Below are 20,510 nucleotides of genomic sequence, written 5' to 3'. Positions count from 1 at the left end.
CTTGTATCTCTCAAAGTGGGAAACAAACCTGAACAAGTTAGGGTCCATTTTCATCCTCTTATCTGCCTTCTTTGCAGGTGTTTTCTTCTTTGGGGATGAATGTGCCATCTATGAACAATCAGAAAAGGCCACAACAACATAGAGCAATACATGTGCAGAACTAATCAGTACTATGTCATTAACAACAACAAAAAAAATGCAACCACACAGATGAACTTAAACACTTAAACCTTATGCTACTTAAATCATCCACATGGATGAACAAGCCTAAAAGAGAAAACACAAGAACAACAGGGAGAATGCAAGGGAGTATTAAAGCAGCAGAGATAGAAAACATCCTAAAGACAGATATATGTCAATGAGACATACAATGTGATGAGAATGACATGACTCATAAACAGCATAGTAAAACTCATAGATGCTCTCAATAGATTCACACAATAGAACATGCACATTCAGCACAGTAAACTTCACATCCACAATAGGAACATTTTGAATCAACTCATCAGCACAAGTTCAGATAAAATGAAAAAAAAAAAAAAACCTTAGCTAAGCACATGATGAAGACCAAAAAACAACAACTAAAATAATTTCAAACTCAAGCAACAGCATCCACAAGCTAAGCATGAACATAGAGCAATAGCCGAAACACAAACCCATCTCAAAAACATAAACAAATGCGAATAATCAAGGGGGAAAAACACAAAATCAAGTAGAAAGGAGTTCAAGAATGAAAACCTATACCTGTTACTTGAAGATTTTGAGCAGAAAATACGCAACAATGGAGTTTGGAAATGGGAGCACGGAGTGTTAGGGAAAGAGACAGTTGAGAGAGAAGATGAATAGTCACAAAAGTTCGAGGGAAAAACTGAAAAAGATTTAAAAACTGCCCCTATTTTTGCCAAACACGCGTTTTTCGCGACTGAAGTGAGTCGCCACCAAGTCGCCAGTTCAAGCCACCAAAACATTCAAAGACAAAAGTTTGAAAAAATTTTCTAAGTGTTTTTCGCGACTAGAAGGTCTACCCGCGTGAGAGTCGCGAGCTGAGCCACGAAAATCTCTGAGTAACCCTCGCGACTAGACCTTCCACTCGCGAACAAGCTGTCAAAAATGACCCGCGAAGACGCGACTGAGGCTCACGACTTGACTTACCCGCGAATGAGTCGCCAAAACAGGGCAAAAATGGATTTTTGAAATTTTCAGATTTTTTAAACAAAATATTTTCTAAAAACACCTAAAACACTCAAAAATCTTTTTGTGCTTGAATTAACAAAGATTGAGCATGTGAAAACACATTTCATCAAGTACAATCACACAAATGATTATGGCATTTATTGAACATAAACTTGTGTGTTGTGTGTGGATATCAACAATGAGATAGTCCTTAGTCTAATGTGAAGCTTCAATGATCAATTCAACCAAGGCATACACAATTAGCACTAGATCATGTGATCTATCTCAATTATAGAAATATGTATATATGACCTCCCACAAAACTTGATAACATATCTTGGAGCTTTACATTTGACTCCACTTTTAATTATAACATTTGATCTTTTTGATCCTTTGAGACAATTACCTCTCATTGTGAGAGTGATATATGATATTTCACTTTAAAGAACTAGCCTTTGGCTTTTTGCATAAATATTCACTTTAATATAAGGTCGTTTACCCTTTTTCCTAGTCGAATACTAGAATGTGCAACAGGCTTTTGCAGTTCAATATCTCTTTTCATTTGGAGATTTACATTTGGTGAGCTATTTTTAGCAAAAACAAAAATAAAGAGTGGGAAAATATATAGACACAAGTCTATGCATGTCTCAAGATCATCATAACCATTCACTAATCATTCATGACAAGTTTGAAGATCTATTTACAATAATCACATAGATTTCAAGATTTCTCCCACAGTGATATGAGTGCAAAGAAACAAGCAATGCTCGAAAATGCACAAAGCCATTAGCACAAAGGTACAAGGCAAAACAGGTTTTGAGACAAAAGCTCAACAATGTCAATCAAACTTTTTGATTTTCTAATTTTTATGTGATTTTTGGATTTTTGACACTAGAAGAAAAAGATTGATCAAAAACAAAAAAAAACAAAATCAAAAGTATGCACAAGTAGACAAGCAAACAACCATCAGCAAAAACAACAAGCAAACAAACAAATATCGTCCCAAAGCATAGGAAGTATTAATGCATGGACATGTTGTAATGCTTATGCATGAGTACCCTTTTTCACCCACACGTCACTTGCGTTTGGAATGATTTCCTTATAGGATTGGATACGGGAGTTAGGACTTTCAAACCTTCGTGAGAAGCTTTCCAAGCAGTTGGTGAATGCACTAATCATCTTCATCACGTTCATCATTCTGGGATCACCATTTTGATCTCTAGATTGTTCACCTGCCCAATTTCTTCTATCATTTCTAGGTCCTCGTGACCTTTGAGGAGTTGCACTATTCTTTGCTCTTAGCTTTTGGCAATTTGGTCTAGTATGCCCTTGAAGTCCGCAATAATGACACACATAAGTTGATCTAGGACCTCTTTGTGGTCGTGAACGAGACTTGGCACGAGATTCAAACCTGCCCACAGATTGATTATGGGAATTCAACAACTGTTCGTTCCCCACATTTCTCTTCTCCTCAATCTTGGGCTTCTCAGCAGTAGGACCAACATCGGTTGATTCTTTAGCCTTTATAAACTTCACTTCTTTAGTGACATTTCCAGATGAGCTACTTCCTCCGGTATATCCCAATCCGGATTTGTCTGAAAAGCTCTTTTGAGATGAAATAACATCATCTAGCTTCTTGGTGGTGACCCTTTCAATTTTAGCATTTGCTTGCACAACCTCTTGCTCAAGAAATCTCACTTTTGTGTAAGCTTCTGATAGCTCACCATTCAGTATTTCTATCTCACATTTGGGCTCCCTATATCGAATTCGGAGACTTTTGTAATCCTCATCTGCCTTCTTCATTTTTCTCACAGCAGCACTGACCACCCTTGTGTACTCACCCGACTTTTCCAAAAGTGAGTTATAATTCTCTTGAAGATTGGTTGTACTTTCATCTTCTTCAGCATCTGATTCTTCAACAATTCCCAGTGATTCTTCGTCACTATGTTCTCCAAGGTCTCGTACAAGCAGATTCAACTCGTCTGAAGACTCAACATGAGCAATAGTCATAAAAGCTTAGTAGTTCCCCTCTCCATCACAGCTTTCCTCAGATTCTGAGTCGGATGAATTCGAGTCACTCAATGTTGTGGCATACACTTTGCCTTTCAATTTCAAATAATTCGAACATTCTTTCTTAAAGTGTCTATACCCGTTACATTCGAAACAAGGGACACCTTATGTAGGTTGGGATTCTTTTCCATCTTTCTTTTTGAATTCCCTTTTCTCCCTTCCTGAACTTTGGAATTTTCCTTTATCACCAAATTTGCCATTATTTTTGAATTTCAAGAATTTTCTGAAATTTTTAACAAGGTATGCAACATCTTTGTCAACCACATCTTCTCCCGATGAGTCATGATCTTCCACCTTCTCATTAATGGTCTTAAGAGCAAGAGATTTACTCTTCCGTTGATTGGGCAGCGACATCTCATAAGTCTAAAGAGAACCAACCAGCTCCTGGACTTTGATGTCATCAAGGTCCTTGCTCTCTTCAATCGCTATCACTTTAGCACGAAAACTTTCCGGCAAAGATCGAAGGATCTTCCTTACAATTTTAGAGTCCTCCGTTTTCTCTCCCAAATTAAACTTGCTGACAATTACTTCATTCAGCTTGCTATAGAAAGAGTCAAAGGACTCATCCTCACTCATTTTTAACTCCTCAAACCGAGTGGTTAGCATCTACAGCTTGGTGTCTTTTACCTTCTTCGTGCCTTCGTACATGGTCTCCAATATTTCCCATGCTTCTTTAGCAACGGTAATGTGAGAGATCCTGTGAAATTCATCTGGAGACACATCATAGAAAATAGCATTGAGTGTTTTACTGTTAGCATTAGATGCAGCAAGTGCTACCTTAACCCATGTGGATTTGGCATCCTCAGGCCTGGTCCAACCTATCTCAACAGCATCCCAAACAGATTCATCAATAGAACACAGAAAAACTCTCATGCGAACCTTCCAAAAAGCATAATTACTACCATCAAAATATGGAGGTGCATTTAGGGATTGAGACCGATCCATCTCAAAAGGGAGTCAAGGATCACACAATGGTAATGAAACCACTAGAAGTGTACACACTCTAATACCAATTGAAAGTTCAAATATGTGTATAAACACCCTTGAACGTTTAGTCCCCCAAATTACAACTTAACCAATTCAAGCATTATGTCAAACAACTAGTGTGCGGAAAATTAACATAAGCTATAATATGGAATTGGAAAAACTATCTAAGCCAAATTAAAATCACAATCCACAGCAGATAAAAAGGCAAAGATAAAAGGGAAGGAAGATGCAAACACAAAGACAACACGTGATTTGTTATCGAAGAGGAAACCGAAACCCTCGGCGTAAAACCTCTCCGTCGCCCTCCAAGCGGTAAACAATCCACTAGAAAATGTAGTTGGGATACATGGACAGCAATAGACCCTCCAAGCCTAATCTACCCAGTGTACTTAAGCCCTCCAAGCTTCTTGCTCCAACGAGGTTGCGCCGAACCTTTTCTTTTCTAGCTTCCCGGATTCCGCTACTAGACCGTAACATCAACTAATGTAGATTGGTTCCTTCCTAACTGCTTCCCAGAAATCCAAACAGCCCTCTGACAGTGATAAATATGGTGAGAACAAGGTTTGGTAAAATGCCTCTCAAGGATTTGACAATGGAGAGGAAGAGAGTTGAGGAATTTGAAGAGACTCTAATGTATAGATTGTGGGTGAATCAATCTTGTTTTTCTTTAGGGTTTCTCTCTCAAAATTCTCTTTGGAAGCTCTCTTTCATTTGTGGGTAAAAGGGGTATTTATACTGGAGTGAGAGAGGAATGTGAAACGTCAGGATTTACAAAACAGGGGTGGCTCGCGGCTTGACCTCGCGACTTGACTGAGTCGCGAGATCCAGTCGCGAGATAACCGTATGGCCAGTTGTCCTATTTTGTCCTGTAGTGCTCCAGCTAGCATGACTGTTCATCTTCTGGCACGCTTGGCACGTGTGCTGCGTCTGGCGGCTTAAAGCCGCGAGCCACCCGCGAGAACAAGCCGCGAGTCTCTGTTTTCTTGCACACTCTTAAGCAATCAACACTCTATCTCACTCACTACCTTTACAACAAACCCACCTAAATACAGGGTTACTAAATGCTGAAATACAAGCAAATTTGGTACGGAATAAAGCCAATAAAATGGTTGATTAAATTCAACCTTACACTTCACTCATTAGGCATATACAAGAGTTTAAACCAAAAGGAAAAATTAAAACCTAAAATTCAAAAGAAAACATTGCCATCTTTGGACCACACACATGATTTCAAGTTACCTAAGCTTAAATACCATAAGTTAGGTCACCCATACTAAACATTTCAGTTCAAATTTTCTATCAAATCCCTCAATTCCATTTTATAAGTATGAAAATGTTCAATAAGATGCCTTTCAACTCACATCATGAAATGTAAAAAATTCATAACGAATAGAATAATAATAAACTAAAATAAGTTATTGACAAACTACTTGCCCCCAATCTTAATCTAAGCATGTGAATTATAATAAATAAAAATGAAGCTTGGAGCAAATCACTCTAAATCTATTTCCAGGGAAAACAAAATACCTGCATATGTACAAGAAGTTCTGATTTGATTCGTCGAGATGCTTCATTCTCATTGTTTTCACCTTGTATGCCACATAAGGAATCAATTTTCGTCAATAAAAACAATGGAGGGAGCCTTTTCACGAGCCACTTGGAAAATATTTTTGACTTGCTTTTCACTGTCTCCCATCCATTTTTAGACACAATGTCCGATGGAGAAATTCATATCAAAAAAAAAAAAAAAATGTCAGATGGAGAAATACTGTGTATAGACAGCACACGTGTTAATGTGTTGGCAACATTCCATCTATATAAAATGATTGGAAAGCCAATACATCTACATCTATGGGAAATATGTGCATGAACTGTAATAAATGCAGCTGAAAAAAACTGGTTGTAAAAAGTAGAGAATAAAACAATCGGAGATGGGAATCAATTGAAGCATAATGACGTAAATGATGAATTCACAAATCCAACACATTCCAATAATGTGATAATTGCAATGAAAAAGCTTATGAAAGGAGCCAAACACCCAACCATATGAAGTAAGGAAACTACATCAACAATATAAAATATTAAGAACTCAAGTCCATATTTGCTGAAACTCAAATTATCTTAGATTTCAACAAGAATATTTAATCTATCAAACCCAAATTTAACGACTTTTTGTCCATCATCTCAATTATTGGACATTGTATTTCTACTCAATTATTGGACATTGAAAACAAGAAATTTGAATGGTGTTGGATGCATCAAAGATAAAAATCAAAGAGTGTTTGTAAAATAAGAGGAAAATAAAGAGAGAAGGAAAAGTTATTTTGATAAACCAACGGAGGATAAAAATCATAGGTTTGTTCAAAGAGTTAAGGGAGCCTCCGATTGAGTAGTTACTATAACAATAGGGACACTATTTAACCCAAAAGATTTAAGCCTATGAGTTTCAATCCAATTATGTAATATTGACCACTCCCTCTTTTCATTTTTATTCAATATGAGATTTCACTTACTTGTGTATATCCAACACTGAGGTAAAAAATGTATTAAAGATGATGAAAAAGGAAAAAGCTATGGGATCGGATGGAATCCCCATTAAGGTTTGGAAGTACTTGGGTGATGTGGGTGTATACTGGTTGACAAAATTTTTCAATAAGATCTTAAGTGTTAATAAAATGCCTATGAGTGGAGGAGAAATAATGTAATACCTATTTATAGGAACAAGGGAGGATACCCAAAACTATACAAACTACCATTGTTAGGTTCTAAATATTTAGAAATAAATGTTTAGGTTTTAATTTTATGTAAGTTGGCAAATCAAGTACAAAAACATGTCTAGTTTAAGATATTTATGTCTTAGAACAATGTTAGACATTGCTCAAGTAAATTCAAGTCAAGATTCAAGACTAGTCAAGCTACAGAAAGAAGAATTCAAAAACTGTAAGGCTCAACCAATCAAGAGAAAGGTTAGACTGATTGAACTGTGTTTTTTGCAAATTTTAAATCAAACCCGAAAACCGGCGAAACGATTAGGGTTTGAATCCAACACTGCTAGGTATAAAAGGAAAACCCTAATTCACATTTCAAAAGTCTTGTGAGTTACTCCTATGAGATTTGAAAGGTTCTATGACCTTCTAACTCAACAAGCATCTACCGGAAAGAAGATCCAAACACAAGAACCGATGGAGCTAAGTTGCTACATACAAGATCAACTGCTGCTGATGATCTAAAATTTTGAGTGAGATCTCAAAGTCACAAACGAGGGTGTTTGTGCGCAACAAATTCAGATAGAATAGTTCGTGAATTCAGAGATGTGTGTGGTCACATAAGTAAGTACTACAAGAGGTAGCATTAGATTTAGGGAAAAATCTATTGTAAAACTTCCATTCTATATAGTGAATTTGTTGCCTTAAGTATTTTTTTAAGTTAAATCCTCCCCAAATTTTTTACCTTGAAACTGGACGGATTCATTGGTTTTCTTAGGTCATCATATCGTTTGTTTTCTTTAGGAATATTTAGGAATAAATGTTTAGGTTCTAATTTTATGTAAGTTAACAAACCAAATACAAAAACATATCTAGTTTAAGATATTTATGTCTTAGAACAGTGTTAAACATTGCTCAAGTTGATTCAAGTCAAGATTCAAGAACAGTCAAGCTAGAGAAAGAAGAATTCAGAAATTGCAAGGCTCGACCGATCAAGAGAAAGGTTCGACTGATCGAACTGCATTTTCTAAAGATTTTAAATCAAGCACGAAAACCCAAAGAAACGTTTAGGGTTTGAGTCCAACACTGCTAGGTATAAAAGGAAAACTCTAATTCACATTTAAGAAGTCTTGTGAATTACCTCTATGAGATTTGAGAGGTTTTGTAACCTTCTAACTCAACAAGCATCTATCGGAGAGAAGATCCAAACATAAGAACTAGTGGAGATAAGTTGCTGCATACAAGATTAACTACTGCTGATGATCTAAAGCTTTAAGTGGGATCTCAAAGTCATAAACGGGGGTGTCTGTGTTCAACAAATTTAGATAGAAAAGTCCATGGATTCAGAGCTACGTGTGGTCACGTGAGTAAGTACTACAAGAGGTAACATTAGATTTAGGAAAAAAAATCTATTGTAAAACTTCCATTCTATATAGTGAATTTGTTGCCTTGAGGATTGTTTAGGTTAAATCCTCCCTAGGTTTTTTACCTTGAAACTGGACTATTTCATTGGTTTTCCTAGGTCATCATATTGCTTTTCTTCTTTACTTTTCCGCACTTAGTGATATGATTGTTTGCGTTTGACCTAGAACTAAATAATAAACCTAAGTAACAACTTGGTTAATTAATTAGGTTAAACAATCTTAGTTTATAGGGGTCTAAATAAACAAACAACCATTAAATTAAACTTGAGTCACATTATGAAACTTTGTGAAAGAATGATTGAACATAGGTTAAGAATGAAACAATTGTATTAGAGAATCAATTTGGTTTTATGCTAGGTCGATCTATCGTGGAAGCTATTCACTTACTTAGATGTCTAATGGAAAAATATGGAGAGACCTATAAAGATCTTCATTTGGCTTTCATTGATCTTGAGAAAACATATAATAGGGTTCCTAGAGATGTTAATGTGGGTTTGGAGAAGAAAAGAGTTCCTCCAAAGTATATTAATTCGATTAAGGATATGTATGACAAAGCTATAATTAGTGTTAAAACAAGTTGAGGAATCACAAGTGAGTTTCCTATCGCTATAGGCTTGCATTAAGGACCAACATTAAGCCCATATATCTCTGTACTAGTGAGGAATGAGCTCACTAAATCAATTCAAGAGGAAACCCCTTGGTGTAGGGATTATGCAGATGATATAGGCATAGTGGATGAATCTAGAAGTGGAGTTAATGCCAAGTTAGAAATTTGGTGAGATGCTTTAGAATCTAAAGGCTTTCGTTTAAATAGGACTAAAATGGAATAAATGAAATATAATTTTAGTAAAAGTAGAAATGAAAACAAAGGGACGGTAAGACTTGATGGTTAACAGATACTAAAGAGAGAGAACTTCCAATACCTTGGATTAATAATTCATAAAGATAGAGAGATTAAAGAGGATGTCAATCATAGGATAAGAGTAGGATGGATGAAGTGGAGAGGTGCATCAAGAGTATTATATGATCGGAGAATACCTATTAAGATAAAGAGAAAATTTTATGAGACTGTTATACAATCAACTATCTTTTGTGGTACTGAATGTTGGGTGATTAAGAAGTAACATCTCCATAAAATGAGTGTAGCGGAGATGAGAATGTTAAGATGGATCAGTAGGAATACAAGGAAATATAGGATTTAACATAAGGAAATATGTTTAAAAATAGGGGTAGCTCCTATTGATGAAAAGATGATGAAGAGTCCCTTAAGATGGTTTGGTTATATTTAAAGGAGAGCGAGTAATAACCCTGTAAGTGTAATTAACAACATGTATTGCCTTTTACACGTCATTTGGGAGGTGGGAATGGAATGAAAAGAATATTTTTAGAATATTCCTTCATTCCCTTGTTTGGGAGTGGTAATAGATGGAATAGAAAGTCAATTTCCTTTTTTGGAAGTTTAAGGGGAAGGGAATGAAATGGGAAGGAGGAAACACTCATTCCTCTCTATTTTCTCAAAAGCTCAATTTTTCATTCCCTCCAAAATTTGAAGGAATGGAAGGGAATAAAATTAAATTTAACGAAATTTTAACTAAAACTTCCAAAATATCCATATATAATCAATCATTTATTTTTAAATAGGGGTCTAATCATAGTTGTCAAAACGTGAATCATATCGTGAATTGATTTTTTATTTTTCTGTGTAGTGTATCATAAGATACACAAATATTTAATAAAATTTATTAAAAATTATAGATATACATATATGAATGGTATATTAATTATAAATTTTAATATACTTAATAAATCTTGTCTAATCAACTCCATCTAAGTTAATGTTATTATCACGTTCATCATTTTGCAAACTTATTTCTTCAACGAAATTTTCTTTATCATCATTAACATTTACTCAAGGTTTTAAAACCCGGACTGTTCATTGAACCATAAAGGGGTTCAAGGTTTTTGAGGTCAAACCGAGGTCGAACCGTGATGACATCACAATTAATTTAATAATAAAATAAAATAAAAATAATAGATAAAATTTAAAAAAAAAATGAGCAATATTGATTTAAAAAACATTGATACTTTGAAATTAGAATCATAAAGCTTCTAGGAAGCTCCACTCCCACCAAGTACCAACTACCCACGTGCATTGGACTCATAAATATCTAGATATCACATTCTAAAGCTTTTTTATTCAAAGCCTCATAAAAGTCTCACAATTCCAGTGTCTACTTCTCAGATTTGAAATTTTGTGTCTTTCTCTCCCTACTTCTCAGTCTCTCATCTTCGGTCTTCCTCAGTTCTCAAGCAAATAATAATAGATCTGAAGGTAAGACTCTTTTTCACAGATGTTGATGACGGCGACAAAGTAGAGTGAGAGAGAGGCAGAGAGTGATTAAGAGAGTGAGCTACGATCTGGGCAGAGAGTGATGGCCGACGGCGACGAGAGAGAGAGGCAGAGATGAGAGATATAATTGAGAGAGTGAGCAGTGAGGGAGAGGCAAAGAGCTCAGAGAGTGATTGAGATTTGAGAGAGTGAGGCGTGGGTTTCAGGGTTTCTATTCGTTTCACGCATATGCCACCCAAACGATGCCGTATAGGGAAAAAAAACAGAGAAAAGAGTCCAACGATGCCGTTAAAGGCTTGAAACAAAGGAACCATGTGAACTAGCTGAACCAGTCACAGTTCATAGAATCGAGCGGTCGGACCGCGATTCGTACAGGTCCCTGCTTTTTTTGCATGGAACGATTCTTCACCTTAAAAAAACCGTAAATCTGAGTGGTTCGAGGTTTTCCCAATCAGACCGTACGGTCTAGTCCGAGTTTCAAAACCATGCATTTACTATCTCTTTTTTTTTATAAAATATTTTTAAAAAATTTTCTTCTTGACATTCTAGTTTCTTAGACTTATAACAGTAATAACAAAAATAATTATTATTATTATTATATTGTTAGTTAATACCTTATTTATAGTATAGGAAAAAATATGTAAATATGAAAGTGACGTGTAAGTATGTAGTCCAAATTTTGTAGGAGAATTGAAAATTGATTATGGACATGCTATTTTATTAGGCTAAATTAAGTAACCTAATAATTGTGTATTAAAAACAAGTCTAACAACTTGTTAGATTCAAATAAAAGTACAGATTTTAACAATAAATAAATAAATAACACATTTTAAAGCATATGTCTATATATCGTACAATACATATGATTTTACAATATGATATGATTCATACGATACATACACTATATTGTACAATTCATGAGCACTTACATACACTCTTACAATACGAAACTTTTTACACACGATACGAAACGTATCGTACGATACTAACAACTATGGGTCTAATAGTAATATTGGTAAAAAATGATTTCATTCATTTCTCTTAATGTTACTCACAAATAAGGTTACTTACCTTCTATTCCTTTCCATTCATTTATTTTAAAAATCCAAATAAAATTATTTAATTCCATTTCATTATATTCTTTTCCATTTATTTACGTTACTTCAAAACATTATATTCTTTTCTATTCCTTTATAATTTACTCATCTCATTTCTTTCCTTATAAATTTCTAAACAAGGTGTAACACTTGCTAGAAGATGAAGATTTGTTCTTTTATCTCTTGCCATGTATAATTCTTTCATCATCCGTTATTGTAATTCACTTAAAAATATAAATAGGAAAATTTTATGTTTATTTTGTACTTGCAATGTAAATTTACATTTTAGACACATAAAAGGTGGTAAATGTAGTACACATTTGCAGAAAGAGTATAATATTTACCACTTTTTGCAAATATGTACAACAATTTCGACTTTTGTGTGTCTATAATGTAAGTTTACATTGCAAGTAGAATGTAAACATATAAAGTTCTATATAAATATTACCTAAATAAAGGAAACTTTGCCTCGCCTGCAATTGCCTTTGCTAGAATAGTCTTCCCTGATCCAGGTGGACCATATAGTAATACAGCCCTCCATGGTTTTCGATTCCCTAAACAGGAGATCAAAACCCAGCCATTCTTATTAGCATTGAAACTTAAGAATATCCATATAAACTAACTAAAAGCAGAGATTAGAAAACCCACAATGATGGAGGAGCAACTTACCAGTAAAAAAGTGAGGATACTTTTTAGGCCAGATGGTAGCTTCTCTCAATACCTCTTTGCAAACCTCAAGTCCGCTCACATCATTCAACTTCACATCACTGAACCTCACAGGACGCAACTTCGGGCGCGAGTCCGCAGGGCCTTGCCCGACTTCTGCTGTATGAGTTGTAGTGGATTCAGGATTTAGTTTTTCTTTTATTACTGTTGCTCTTTCATAATATCTCTGAAGTTGCTTATTAAACTCCCCCAATGCCTTCACATAAAGATCATAAGCTGTTTTCAAATCTCCTAGTCCATCTGCTTCAGTTGCCCGATGCAGATCATCCATAGCATCCTTGAGGCTAGTGGAACTAGTAGTCATCTATAACAGAGAGATATATATGTCAATTAATTCACTCATACAGTTAATCACAACGATGAATTTGCAATAGATATACGCATGAGCAATAAATCTAATCAGCGTATCTAATTTCCCTTGACCTGGTCTCTCTATCGGGTGAGAGGGGATCGGAGGCCTGGGCTAACGAACCAATCATCACAATTTATTTGGGTAGTAAATTATTTAGGAGAATAACCTCATGATAAAATCGTATTTTCAACATAAAATTTTACTTAAAATCATGTTTTACAAACATAATTTCAATGTAAAATGTTGAGTTGTAAGTGCAATAATACCATGCATTTAAATCAATTAAATCTTAAAATTTCAGTTTATACTAAAATCGTGTTTTAAAAACACGAGTTCAAGGCAACCACGCTTTTTAAGATGAAGCTATTCTCCTAAATTATTCTCCCAAAGTGCTATTTTTAATAACAAATAAATAAAGTAATATTATTTTTACAAAAAAGAGGTTTTGGGCAAGGTTATTAAACCCGGACCGGACCGTACGGTCTGACCGGAAAACCCGGGAACCGTTCAGATTCACGGTCCATTTAAGGTAAGGAACCGTTCCATGCGAAAAAAAGCATGGAACCGTCCGGACCGCAGTCCGACCGTCCGGGTCTGTGAACCGTGACCGGTTCACACGGTTCGAACGGTTCCCTAATTTCAGCCTTTTTTTTTTTTTTCCCCTATACAGCGTCGTTCCACCTTTTTTTTTTTTAACCCTCTCTCAAAAATCACTCTTAGCCTCACTCTGAAACCCTCTCTCAATCACTCTCAATCCTCACTCGTCTCTGCCTCTCTCAAAAATCACTCTCAATCCTCACTCTCTCAAGTCTCAATCACTCTCTCGTCTCTGCCTCTCCCTCGTCACCGTCGCACTGTCGCAGCTCAGCCCAGATTTCTTCCTCAATCCTCACTCTCTCAATCACTCTCTCCCTCGTCGCCGTCGCACTGTTGCAGCTCAGCCCAGATCTCTTCCTCACTCTCTCAAAGTCTCAATCACTCTCTCGTCTTTACCTCTCTCCCTCGTTGCCGTCGCAGCTCAACCCAGATCGCAGCTCACTCTCTCACGCTCATCTCTGCCTCTCTCCCTCGTCCCCGTCGCAGCTCACTCTGTGCCTCGTCGCCGTCGCCGTCGTTGGTACTTTAATTTGTTTTTTCTTTGTTAATATTTGCAAGTTGATTGTGGATGATGATATAGATTTGAAGTGTTGGTGTGTAAATTGATTTGGGTCAATTGAAAATTGATTGTGGATGATGATATAGATCTGAAGTGTTGGTGTATGTGAAGACAAGGCTTGTGATATTATTGTAATTGTGAAAATTGATTTGGGTCAATTGGTGTTTCTGTCTGCCAAAATTACTTTGTTGTGTCTGCAACTTCTTGCTGCATGTTTTTTATTTTTTTTTTTTGTATTTTTTATTGCTGTTGGTTTCAATAATATTTACATTATTCTCAAATCATTTGCCCCATTACTAAAAGCAATCTCAACATAATTGAAATCCCAGAATTAACATAGCATCTGAATATGCTAGATTTCAAATTTACTTAACTACAGCTATCAGACCACATATTAATAAAAAAATAAAAAGAGAAAAAGAAAAATGACCCTCAAGAATAGAACAGGTGGACCATGGACCTGTTTCAAAATGAGTTCAGTGATAGAACAGGCAGACGCCTTATAGTATCTTAACTAGCTTTTTCTTATGATGGTGTCCTGAAAACAATTGGCCCTAATGTCTCACATACTTGACAAGCACAATGAAGAAGAAATGACTAATCAAAATGTGAATCAAAAGTAAGCTAATAGCTAGTCAAAGTGAGAAGAAGCAAAAACAGTGTGAAACAAAAGTAAGCTAATAGCTAGTCAAAGTGAGAGGAAGCAAAAACAGTAATACAAGTACCAATGACTTGCAGAAACCCTGTGCTTTCCCAGATAAGAAGACATTATTCTCAGAAACCCTATGCTTTCCCAGCAATACAAGTTAATTATTTAGTTTTTTTTTTTTGGATCTGTTGCATAATGAGTAGGTTCTGTGGAAAGTTGAAAAGGAAAAGTGAATGTGGGATTAGGATGTTTTAGGGATCAGTTTTTGTATTATGGTTCAATTAACTTGTGGAAAGGATGTTACATTTGAAAAGTTTTTTTGTCTAGTGACTTGTTTCTTTCATGCATTTTTTATGGGAAGGAGTTTTTTTTGTCTAGTGTGTAACAATGTGTAATTGTGTACTGTATTTTTGTAAGTTTTATGTATTTTTTAGAAATAAGCTTTTCTAAATGAATTAGGCTATTTTAGTTAATTTTTCTATTTTTTTTATTAATTTAATGTTTTTATATATATTTAAAATAATTATTAAATTAATTATGACGTCATCACTGTTCGACCCCGGTTCGACCTCGGTCCAACCTCAAAACCCTTGAACCTCTCCCTTTTACGGTTCAATGAACGGTCCGGGTCTGAAAACCTTGGTTTTGGGGGGAGAAATTTTTTTAAATCCTTCATAATTAAAAAAAAATCTTTTATAATATTTTTAAAGATATAGTCTATTATGAATATAAGGGTCACGTTTGATTAGTTTATGATCTTGGAATAAAAATATAGAACTAATGATCTAGTAGGAGATAAATTAGATAATAAAAAATTTATGATCAGGATCACGCCTAAATCAAGCACTCAAAGCCCGCTAAAGAACCATGAACATAGCTCAAAAATATTAATCAGGCCCAGTAACAGCTTTTTCCAAAGTCCAAATTAATTATAAAAATAAAAAATAAATAAAAAAAGCTGATGATACCTGTAGAACGCTGTTTGTTTTTACTTCCAAAAGATCGCCGAGCTAAATCAAAGGTTCTGACAAAGATATTGTTTGTAATTGAGGTATGAGGGTGGGATTGTTACAAATATGATACTTAAAAGTAATTTGAGTCGGTGGGAGCATCCACAGCAGTGGAGTTAAATTTTTAGCAATTTAGCTCCACTAAAAGTTACTTTATCTATTTTACCTACACACATGCCGCAGCAGTGGATCTATTTTAGCTTTCAACACAATAAAATAATATATTCATCACAATAAAATAATATTTTTACTACAATAAAATAATAATATTTCTACTACAATAAAATAATATATCACCATCACCACCACCACAGCACAAACATCCTCCACCACCCCCACACAGCACAAACATCCTCCACCACCACCATCGGCCACCAGTCCACAGCAGGAAAGAAGAAAAAAAAAAAAAAACACCAACCCAAATCGAACCCACAAATCCACAACCACCACCTCCACCACCAGCCACCAGTCCACAGCAGGAAAGAAGGAAAAAAAAAAAACACCAACCCAAATCAAACCCACAAATCCACAACCACCACCGGCCACCAGTCCACAACAGGAAAAAAAAAAAAAAAAAAAAAAAAAAAAAAAAAAAAAAAAAAAAAAACCCCACGACGAGCAAGCACTGATCACGTCGGCGAGCTGGGTCGGCAGAAGCGGTGGATCGGCGGCTTGGGCGATCGGAGTTGAGAGAGTGAGAGCGAGAGGCCAGCCGGAGTAAGGGAGTGAGAGGCCGACCGGAGTGCGAGAGTGAGAGACCGGAGTGAGGGAGTGAGACTGGAGAGGGACTGTGAGAGACCGGATTGAGGGAGAGTGAATGTTCAGACTTCACAGAGACAGAGACAGAGAGAGAGTGAATGTGAGAGAGAGGGAGAGGTATTATTTTAATCATCCGAATGATTAAAATAATAATATTTTTTTTTGCTCCTCATGAACAGTGCACATCTATTTTTAGATGTGCACTGTAGCAATGGAGCTAAATTTTTTAGATTTAGCTCCACTGCTGCAACAAGGTTTTTGTGTTTGTGGAGCTAAATTTTAGCATTATAGCATTATAGCTACACTGCTGCAAATGCTCTTAGAACTTCTCCAGCTGTTTAGGTATATTCCATCCAATTTCCAAGAGTAAAAGTTCATTTAGCTTACTCTTTCAAAAGTAGTTTCCACCTAACTCTCTGTCTATATATATATATATATATATAAATATATATATATATATATATTTTTTTTTTCTATTCTATTTAAATATTGAAAAAGTTAATTAATGTCCTAAAGGTATTAATTTATAGAATATTTTTAAAATTATTTTATGAGAAAAGAAGAAAACAACTTAATTTTTTAAAACTTCTTATATTTCCTTAAGAAAGTGATATCAAAAAAATTTTAAAATAGTCTATTAATAAATGTCTTAAAAGCACCCACTAACAAGCATGTTTAAATAATTATTTCTTCATTATTTATTTATTCTTACTTTAATCTTCCTACCTTCAATTTTTTAATCTTCCTAACTTATATTTTATTTTGACTTCATCAATTTTTTATCTTTTCTTTTGCTAATAAATAGTAACTCTTCAAACTAAGAAATTGACTATTCATGGTCATTTTCTTTTTTGCATTTAGAGAGACCATTGAAACTGTATTAAGGATTTACTCTTTACAATAGAGATAATTTTGGTTTTAGTTAAGCTATTGGATAGCGGGAGTTCTAGGATATTTATTAAGAAACTTAAATTATACAAAATATCACCGCATACTCTTTGTACGATAGTCATTCTACAAGTATAAATGTTTACGGGATGGGGGAGAAGGTAAGGGCCAAGATTCAAGTTTTTAGGAGGGATTTTTACATACATATACACTTAGATTAGATTAGAGTAGGATTTTTATCTTATATCAAAAAAGCACTTTGATCTATCAACACAAATAAATAAATAACACAAAAATACGTAAGATTTTACAATTCCCTTATACTAACAAAATTAAAAAGCAAAAAGAATCTAATGATAGATAAAGTAAGAACTGAGAGTACTAAGATGAGAATAATAAAGTAAGAGAGAGATGAAATGATGAGAGAGAGAGAGAGAGAGAGAGACTACTATGAGTGTGAGTTATGAATATGAATGATTAGGAGTTTTATTTTTATTTTTGAATAAGTTTATTGTTGAATGTTTTGTTTATTTCTTATTGTTCGGGCTATTTTTACTGTTATTTGAGCAAGGTTTTTTGTTCTTATTTGGGTTATTTTTTATTTTTTGATTGAGGATTATGTTTTGGGAACCAAAATTACTTTTATAAATAATGCTACGGACACAACATTTCTAAATTAGCATAGCAAAAAAATTAAATTAGAGATTGTGGTGGATCCATATGTGAGTTGGCAAGTTAATTTTAAAAAGTTATGATATTTTATTGTGTCCATATCATTACTCTTTTTTTAATTATTGATCCCAAAAGGAACTTACTCATTGATATACTAGGTAAATTGTGTTATGCACCGAATAAATTTTATAAAAAATTATACTACCTAAACTTTGTCAGAATTTTTCTAACTTAGAATCTAATTAGCATATCTCATAGATTCTTTTTTTTTTCTTTTTTTTTTTTAAAGAAACAAACACGCATACACAAGGGAGAGGGAAAAATGATTCTAACACAAATGCACAGCACGACTCCACTCAAAAGTCATGGTAACTTTTAAAAGAGAGTGGAGCAAGTTATACTACACACAATACACTCTCTTAAGTAACGTAGGACAATTACCCATTCTTTAAAAAAAATAAAAAAAAATAAAAAAATAAAAAAAAATAAAAAAATAAAAAAAACAAACACACACACACACAAGGAAGAAGGAAAAGAGTTATAACACAAAGGCACACCACAATTCCACTCAAAAGTCATGTTTTCTAATTCACCGCATACCCTTTATGCAGTGGTCATTCAACAAGTATAAATGCTTACGGGATGTGGGGGAGATAAGGGCTGAGGTTCAAGTCTCTAGGAGGGAGTTTCACACACATATACACTTAGATTAGACTAGAATAGAATTTCTATCTTGTATCAAAAAATAACTTTGGTATATCAACATAAATAAACAAATAACACGAAAATACATAAGATTTTACAATTTCCTTATACTAACAAAATTAAAAAGAAAAAGGAATCTAATGATTAATAAAGTAAGAACTGAAAATACTGAGATGAGAATAATAAAGTAAGAGAGATCTGAAATGATGAGAGAGAGAGAGAGAGAGCAACGGATGATAACTACTATGAGTGCGAGTTACGAATATGAATGATTAGGAGTTTTATTTTTTATTTTTGAATGTTTTGTTCATTTGTTGTTGTTTGGGCTATTTTTACTGTTATTTGAGTTAGTTTTTTTTGTTCTTATTTGGGTTATTTTTTATTTTTTGATTGAGGATTGTGTTTTGGGAACCAAAATTACTTTTATAAGCAATGCTACGAATACAACATTTCTAAATTAGCATAGCAAAAAAATTAAATTAGAGATTGTGGCGGATCCATGTGTGAATTGGCAAGTTAATTTTAAAAGTAATGATATTTTATTGTGTCCATATCATTACTCTTTTTTTAATTATTGATCCCAAATTTTTGCAATTCTCAAGTGAGAGTGTTCCGATGTAGAACAGACAGCACATGTTTTCCTAGAGCAATAAGGGCGCAGGAAGTCATAACGTAAGATCCAAGGTGGGTGCTAGTAAAGGCCATCGGGGTGACAGTGTCGAAATTGCATGAAATTTGGTAGGTTGAAGAGAAACGGTGTTCTAATTTAGATTTATAAAGCTACCAAAATTTAGGCGAATTCCTTCATTAAGGCCTCGGAAACAATGTTTTTGCTATTTATAGTAATATTGGTTTTTCTTTAATAACTTTTAGTTTAAAAGTAAGAATAAGGTCTCATCTATTTTGAGACAACCCTTAAAGTCAGTAGTTTATGATTCAGCATTTAACTTAATTTTGCCATTTTTATTAAATTTTGGTATTTTGTCACCTAATCGCGTAATTAGTGCAAATTAGGGTTTTAGACTTTTTTTTTTTCTTAATATTTATATGTTTTGTAGCCATCAAAGGCAAAATCAGACTATTATCAATAAACACAGACTTTTGTCAAATTATTTCTCTGGTAGATTCCAGTTTTCTTCTCCCTATGGATTCAGGGAAACCCCTTGTGGATTCAAGGTTTACTACCAAGAATTAACAATTTAGTTTTTGTTCCATCAAAAAGCATTGCGTGTGCTTTCTTTAGGAAGGGAAGCACTGATTTGCGGAAATTTGCAGTGGAATTGATATGAATGAGAATGATACTTGTAGAAATTTGAGTGTTCCATGAGTCCTACTTATTTTCCAAGCAGCAAGTAGCCAACCTTATTCTATTATTATTTGGGGAGCACGCTTCGAAAGTAAGTAGCCAACCTCATTTTTCAATTTGGGTTTTTTTTTTTTTTGGTGGGGGGGGGAAGAATCCACTCATTCAAAAGGAACTTATTTACTCATTGATATACTAAGGAACTTATTTACTCATTGATATACTAGGTAAACTGTGTTATGCACTGAATAAATTTTATAAAAAGTTATATCACCTAAACTTTGTCAGAATTATTCTAACTTAGAATCTAATTAGCATATCTCATAGATTCTTTTCTTTTTCTTTTTTTAAGAAACAAACACGCATACACAAGGGAGAGAGAAAAATGGTTCTAATACAAACGTACACTACAACTTCACTCAAAAGTCATGGTACTTTTAAGGGAGAGTGAAGCAAGTTATATTATACACAACAACACACTCTC

At 34.4% G+C, this 20,510-nt stretch overlaps 1 pseudogene; it reads right to left on the bottom strand.

The window, feature by feature from the left end:
• LOC115986008 overlaps positions 1 to 12,836 on the bottom strand; it is a 33,522-nt pseudogene extending 20,686 nt beyond the window's left edge.
• Between the last annotated feature and the right edge of the window lie 7,674 nt (positions 12,837 to 20,510).

This window comes from Quercus lobata, chromosome 4 (genome assembly GCF_001633185.2).
Source record: "Quercus lobata isolate SW786 chromosome 4, ValleyOak3.0 Primary Assembly, whole genome shotgun sequence".
Lineage (NCBI taxonomy): Eukaryota > Viridiplantae > Streptophyta > Magnoliopsida > Fagales > Fagaceae > Quercus > Quercus lobata.
The sequence above is the reverse complement of the archived record's forward strand: the minus strand, read 5'-3'. Positions and strand labels throughout refer to the sequence as shown.